At 43.5% G+C, this 7,947-nt stretch overlaps 1 pseudogene; it reads left to right on the forward strand.

Annotated features, from left to right (window-relative positions):
- Positions 1-6,079: 6,079 nt before the first annotated feature.
- Positions 6,080-6,346, forward strand: LOC110572200 (annotated as a pseudogene).
- The last annotated feature ends 1,601 nt before the right edge of the window (positions 6,347-7,947 follow it).

Raw genomic sequence — 7,947 nt, forward strand, 5'->3', positions numbered from 1 at the left:
TCCCTCTCCCACTTCCCCTGCTTGTGTTCCCTCTCTCACTGTCTCTCTCTCGCTGTCAAAATAAATAAATAAAATCTTTTTAAAAAAAATCTATTATCCAAAGCCATTTACACATTTAATGTAATCCCTATCAAAATACCACCAGCCTTTTTCACAGAACTAGAACAAATAATCCCAAAACTTGTAGGGAACCACAGAAGACCCCAAATAGCTAAAGTAATCTTGGAAAAGAACAAAACTGAAGGTATCACAATCCCAGATTTCAAGATACACTACAAAGCTGTAGTAATAAAAGCAGCATGGTACCAGCATGAAGATAAACACATAGATCAATAGAACAGAATAGAGAGCCCAGAAATAAACCTACCCACGATTATATGGCTAATCAATCTTTGGCAAAGAAGGCAAGAATAACCAATGGGAAAAAGACAGTCTTTTCAACAAATGGTGTTGGGAGAATGGACAGCTACATGCAAAAGAATGAAAATGGACCTCTTTCTTACACCGTACACAAAAATAAACTCAAAATGGATTAGAGCCCTAAATATGAGACTTGGAACCATAAAAAATCCTAGAAGAGTGCACAGGCAGTAATTTCTCTGACAATAGCCATAGCAACGTTTTTCTAGATATGCCTATTAAGGCAAAGGAAACAAAAGCAAAAATAAACTATTGTAACTTCATCAAAATAAAAAGTTTCTGCAGTGAAGGAACAATTAACAGAGCTAAAAGACAACCTACTGAATGGGAGGAGACATTAGCAAATGACATATCCAATAGGGGTTAGTATACAAAATATAAAGAATTTATACAACTCAACACAAATAATAATGATAATGATAATCCAATTAAAAATGGGCAGAAGACATGAACAGACATTTCCCTAAAGAAGGCATGCAGATGACCAACAGACACATGAAAAGATGCTCAACATCACTCATCATCAGGGAAATGCAAATCAAAAGCACAATGAGATATCACCTCACACCTGTAAGAATGGCTAAAATCAACAACATAAGAAACAACAAATGTTGGTGAAGACGTGGAGAAAAAGGAGCCACGTTCGTGGGAATGCAAACTGGTGGAGCCACTGTGGAAAACACTATGGAGGTGCCTCAAAAAATTAAAAATAAAATTACCATATGATCCAGTAATTCCACTACTGGGCATTTACCCAAAGAATATGAAAACACTAATTTGAAAAGATATATGCACCCCTATGTTTGTTGTAGCATTTTTTTACAATAGCCAAATTATGGAAGCAGCCCAAGTGTCCATCGATAGATGAATGGATAAAGAAGATGTGGTATATATACATGACAGAATATTATTCAGCCATAAAAATGAATGAAATCTTGCCATTTGCAATGACATGGGTGGGTCTGGAGGGTATAACGCTAACTGAAATAAGTCAGAGAAAGAAAAATAACATATGATTTCACTCATATGTGGAATTTAAGAAACAAAGAACAAAGAAAAAAAGAGAGAAAAAAAAAACTAGGCTGTTAAATACAGAGAACAAACTGGTCATTACCAGAGGGGAGGTGAGTAGGGGGATGGGTGAAATAGATGAAGGGGATTAACAATACAGTTATGGTGGGGCACCTGGGTGGCTCAGTCAGTTAGGCAGCAGACTTGATTTCGGCTCAGGTCATGATCTCAGGGTCCTGAGATCGAACCCCGCATCACACTCTCTACTCAGCAGCGAGTTTGCTCGGGGATTCTCCCTCTCCTTCTGCCCCTCCATCTGTTCATGCTATTTCTCTCTCTCTCTCTCTCTCTCTCAAATGAATAAACAAATCTTAAAAAAAAAAGAATACAGTTATGGTGATGAGCACTGAGTAATGTATAGAATTGTTGAATCACTATATTGTACATCTGACAAAGAAAAGAAACAAAAAGAAAAAAGAAAGAGAAAGAAGAAAGAACGAAAGAACGAAAGAACGAAAAAGAAAGAAAGAAAAGAAAGTCTAAAGAGTACAATGTGTGGCATGGTGAGTATAATACTATATTGCATATATAAAAGTTGCTGAAAGAATAGATCTTAAAAATCCTCATTGCAAGAAAAAAAATGTGTAACCAGGTATGGTGACAGATGCTAACTAGACTTTGTGTGGTGATCATTTTGCAATTATGCAAATAGAATCATTATGTTGTACACCTGAAACTAATAATATGTTATATGTCAATTGAACTTCAATAAAAGAAAATATGAACAGACCTATAAGCAGTAAGAAGTTTGAACTAATAATAAAAAACCACCCAACAACGAAAAGCCCAGGACTAGATGACTTCACTGGAGAATTCTACCAAATATTTAAAATAGTATTAACACCAATCCTCCTCGAAATCTTCCAACAAAGTTGAAGAGGAAGGAACACTCTTAAACTTGTTTTATGAGGCCAGAATTACCCTAATATTGATTCCAAAATCCTCAACAAAATACTGGCAGACCAAATTCAGCCACATTAAAAAGATTATACACCATGACAAAAGTAGAATTTATTCCTGGAATGCAAAGATGGTCCAACATACAAAAATCACACAAGTAGGAGTGCCTGGGTGACGCAGTTGGTTGAGCAGCCAACTCTTTGTTTCCACTCAGGTTGTGATCTCAGGGTCATGGGATCAAGCCCCCCATGGGACTCCATGCTCAGCATGGAATCTGCTTGGGATTCTCTCTCCCTCTCCTTCTGCCCCTCCTGCTTGTGCTCTCTCTTTCTCTCTAAAATAAATTAATTTTTAAAAAAAATCACACCAGTAAATGGAGACATCCTATGATCATGGATCAGAAAACTGCATATTGGGGCGCCTGGGTGGCTCAGTTGGTTAAGCGACTGCCTTCGGCTCAGGTCATGATCCTGGAGTCCTGGGATCGAGTCCCACATCGGGCTCCCTGCTCAGCAGGGAGTCTGCTTCTCCCTCTGACCCTCCCCCTCTCATGCTCTCTCTATCTCATTCTCTCTCTCAAATAAATAAATAAAATTAAAAAAAAAAACTGCATATTGTTCAGAAGTCATTACTACCCAAAGTGCTCTACAGATTCAATGCGATCCCTATTAAAATCCCAGTGACTTTCTTTTTTTTTTTGCAGAAATTAAAAAAAAAAAAATCCATCCTAAAATTTACTTGGGCTCTCTAGCAACGCTGGATAGCCATGTATGGTCAAACGATCTCCAATAAGCATGCCAAGACCACTCGATGGGAAAAGGACCATTTCTTCAACAAATGGTGCTAGGAAAACTGGTTATCCACATGCAAAAATAAATAAATAAAGTTGGATCCTTACTTTATACCATATATAATAATTCATTTAAAATTGAAAAAAATAAAATAAAATAAATAAAATCGATTAAAGACCTAAACGAGAGACCCAAAAGTATAAATCTTCTTGAAGAAATAATCAGCGAAGAGCTTCAAGACGTTCAATTTTGCAATGATTTCTTGGATATGACACCAAAATTACAGGCAGCAAAAGCAAAAACAGACTAATGATATTATCACCTCACACCCATTAAGAACCAGAGAATAACAAGTGTCAGCAAGAATGTGGAGGAATTGGAACCCTGTGCACTGGTGGTGGGATCGCAAAATGGTGCAACAGCCAAGAAAAAACAGTATGGCAGTTCCTCAAAATATGAAACATAGAAGAACTGTATGATCCAGCGATCCCACTTTGGGGTAAAGACTCAAAAGAACTGAAAGCAAGGACTCAAACAGATATTTGCATGCTCATGTTCATGGCAGCATTATTCACAATAGCCAAAAGATGGAAGCACCCCAAATGTCCATCAGTGGATGAGTGAATAAACAAAATGTGGTTGGGGCGTCTGGGTGGCTCAGTCAGTTAAACGTCTGGCTTCAGCTCAGGTCATGATCCCAGGGTCTTGGGATCAAGTCCTGGCATCTTTCTCCTTGCTCTGTAGGGAGCCTGCTTCTCCCTCTGCCCCTCCCCCCCTGCTCGTGCACACTCTCTCTCTCTCTCTCTCTCTCAAATAAAGAAATAAAATCTTGGGCACCTGGGTGGCTCAGTTGGTTAAGCGACTGCCTTCGGCTCAGGTCATGATCCTGGAGTCCCGGGATCGAGTCCCACATCAGGCTCCCTGCTCAGCAGAGAGTCTGCTTCTCCCTCTGACCCTCCTCCCTCTCACGCTCTCTGTCTCTCATTCTCTCTCTCGCAAATAAATAAAAAAAAAATCTTAAAAAAAAAAGAAAGAAAATCTTTTTAAAAATGTGGTTTACAAATATGTGTATGTATGTATGTATATACACTATATGATAGAATGTTATTCAGCCTTAAAAATGGAAGGAAATCTTGTCACACGCTGAACACGGATGAACCTCGAGGACCTCATGCTAAGTGATAGAAGCCAGTCACAAAAAGATAAATATTGTATGATTCTGCTTATCTTGAGTATCTAAAGTAGTCAAATTCATAGAGACAAAAGTTAAAGGGTGATTGCCAGGGGCTAGGGCAAGCAGGAAATGGGGAGTTTTTGTTTAATGTGTACAGTGCTGGTTTTGCAAGATAAAAAAGTTCAAAAGATCTGTTGCACAATGATGTGAATGTACTCAACACTATAACATTGTACCCTTAAAGATGGTTAAGGTGGATGGGGCGCCTGGGTGGCTCGGTTGTTAAGTGTCTGCCTTCGGCTCAGGTCATGATCCCAGGGTCCTGGGATCGAGCCCCTCATCAGGCTCCCTGCTCAGTGGGAAGCCTGCTTCTCCCTCCCCCACTCCCCCTGCTTGTGTTCCCTCTATCGCTGTGTCTCTCTCTGTCAAATAAATAAATGAAATCTTAAAAAAAAAAAAAAAAGATGGTTAAGGTGGTAAAGTTTATGTTATGTGCTTCTACCACTAAAAGAAAACATTTTAAGCCATGAAAAAGAAAAATGGACTTTCTCAGGTGAGTCCCAGCCTTGCAAACTACTGGCCCAAAGTGACCCTGCATGGCTTCTGGAGAGAAGAGCAGCGTTGAGCTGGGCTGTGAAAGACAGAGACGTCTTGGCTGGGCAAAGAGGTGGGGGCATATTAAAAAGGAATGGATTAGTTCAGAAGCAGCATCATTATCACTGCAAACATTTATCATAATGCCTACTGTGCACCAGGCGTGTGGTTCACACGTGTTCTCTCACGTAATCCACATACCAGTGACTCTATGGGGGGGTGGGGCACTACCAGGGCCATTTTACAGAAGAGAAAGCAGGTGGCAGTTTGGGAGGAGCGAGCGAGGGCACCAGTCTGCCCTAGGGGAATGGTTGCACATGGAGACGACACAGATCGGAAGGGAGGAAGCAGATCGTCAAAGGTCTTGACACCAGACAGAGACATCACATGATGTCATGGACCTGGGGAGTCATTGCAGGTCCTGGAGCAGAAGCACATGATTCGAGGGGTGTCTTCAGCAGGTGAATCTGGAAGCAGTGTGCGGGGAAGACCAGGCTGTGCCCTGCGCTAGATGGAAACCCAATCAGTGCAAAATGAGTGACAAATGCGTAACAAGCAGATGAGCAAAGTTGGGGTGCGAGGTTGGGGTCAAGTGCTCCAGTCTCTATCTCCCCGCCCTCAACACTCCTGGGCCTCGCCTTTGAATGACTCGTATCCCAGGGGCTGCAGGTCTCCTGGTACCTGCCCTGCTCTGGGTGAGCAGGAGCAGATGGGACCAGACCGGGTGTGGGGGCACCTCCCATCCCTGCGTGCGCCCTCTGCTGGAGGCGCCTGGCCGGGCAAGTGTCTGCCGGCCAGTCTGGGCACTGAGCCTCTCCGGCTTTTCATTTCTTACTAGAATGATGGGATGTCTTTTGGAGCCTCGGTGATATTAATTACAGCCTAAGGTTTCACAGAGGACAGTGTTCTTTGTCCCATTGGCCTCTGGCCTCCAGACACCCCACCTCCACCTCCCAGGCCAAAAGGATTGAGTTCTCAAGGATTCTGGACTCCCTCCTCCTTCTGCTGCTCATCCTTAGGACGGCCTAGCAGGCAGAACCCTGGAGCTCTTAGTGGGAGATGCTGCAGAATCCTAGAAATCGATCTAAAATTGGACACAGGGTGTAGGGACCTGCAGATTTGATCTGTTCTCCTGGACCCGGGGCCTCTGCTGCCCCCATTGTTTGGCCAGATCCTAGGTCCGGCCAAGAAGCATATGAGCTTCGTATTTATTGGAGGGGGAGGTACTGGAGCAGCGCGGTATGTCTTGCTCGTGGCATTGTTCAATCCAGATGTCAGTTAGGATAAGAAAAATAACCCAGAACCCTGGAACACACGGGGTCCCCATGACCAATACAAGATTTACTCCGTGAATGTAGATTACGGCAAACTGAAGAAAGAAGGTCCAGACTTCTAAATGAAATGTTTCACTATAAAGCTGCTTAGGATGGAGGTCTTGCAGAAGTCATCCGTGTAGTTTTCCTCTTTATCCAGGAAAGATTTCCCCTCTCAATGCATGAAATCATGTCGGTGTATTGTGTTGGGGTTTACACTGCTGAATAAATCTCCGAAACTTGAAAAAACAAAAATAAAATTCGACACGGATGACTGTGACTGGACAATAGATTCCTGCTCCAGTAAAGAAAGGCAATAACGTCTACTGTGACAGGCCTCTTCCAAGAAGGGCCTCAGCTACATGGGAGGAGCACCATAATGGACTCAAGCATGGGGATGTGGGGTTTGCAAACCACCTTCAATAGCACACTCCTGGAACCCTGCCTACTTGGCCTTCCTGGCATCTCTCTGCAGACTCCCAAGGCCGTGGCTCCAAGCCCTGGCTAATATCCCCTCCGACTGTGAGAGTCCCTACTCTGCCATTCTAAGTTAATCAAGTAGTATGAAGTGAAGGAAGACAAGTACATTTGAAAATCAGATTTCCCCCTTGGAAGGTTGAGTGTTCATTTCTGATTTAACCCAGGCTGGATTCAGGGGTTCCTGAGTTTCTGACTTGTTTCTCCTCTTTGGGTAATAAAACAAAACTCATGGAGATGAAAAAAGTACCAGGAACCATGCTAAGCGCTTTACACACGTTTCTCTTTCTGTCTTCACAGTAACACTCTCACCCCCATGAATAAAGGGAGACTGGAAAGTTCATAAGGGATCTGCCCAATGTCTCTCGGCTGGAGGCCAGGATTCAGGTTTAGGCCTGTCTGACACCTAAGTAGCTAGCCTGCCTCCCGTCTACCCCCTCAGCCCCTGCCGCATTTAACAGCCCCACCCCAGCCACCTCCTCAGCAAGAACCCAGCCCAAGCCAAATTCTGTGTTGCTGCCTTCCCCAGCCGGTCCCCACCATACCCATCCTCCAGGGCATGAAACAGACATAGAAAAAGTATGTTCAGGGGCACCTGGGTGGCTCAGTGGGTTAAGTGTCCGACTCTTGGATTTCGGCTCAGGACATGATCTCAGGGTTCTAAGTGTCAGGCTCTCTCCCTCTCTCTGACCCTCCCCGGTCCCTCTCTAAAAAAAAAGAAAGAAATGAAAAGAAAAAGAAGAAGTATATTCAATATGTTTAATGTGCACTAGAAAATGGCAGAACCCAAACCATAGACTATTTAGTCCATCTGGGACCATAAGAGGATTCTAGGGAATTTGAAAAGTGTGTCCACGTTCCACATTCCAATCCCCACATCCATCCTGTGAAAGAGACAAGCGTCAATACCCTCATCCCACAGAGCGAACACGAGGCTCAGAGAAGCTGTGACCCACGCAAGGTCACACAGTTAAGGAAACCATCTCAGCCAGAGCCAAAGTGATGCGAGTTTCCAGAGGAAGAGGCACAGGGGGACCCAGCTCTCCAGCACCCGGGCCCGGGCTCCTGGCATCGGCGGGCAGAGAGCAGCAGCCTGCAGAAAGATCTCCAGACAGCGTCATCTCACTAGCTCTTCCTCCCTCGCACGTGCTGCTTTCTCATTATCCTTCCTCCTTTTGCTTCTCTTCCTTGTCTCTCATCGCAAGTT

Source organism: Neomonachus schauinslandi, chromosome 9, assembly GCF_002201575.2.
Source record: "Neomonachus schauinslandi chromosome 9, ASM220157v2, whole genome shotgun sequence".
NCBI lineage: Eukaryota > Metazoa > Chordata > Mammalia > Carnivora > Phocidae > Neomonachus > Neomonachus schauinslandi.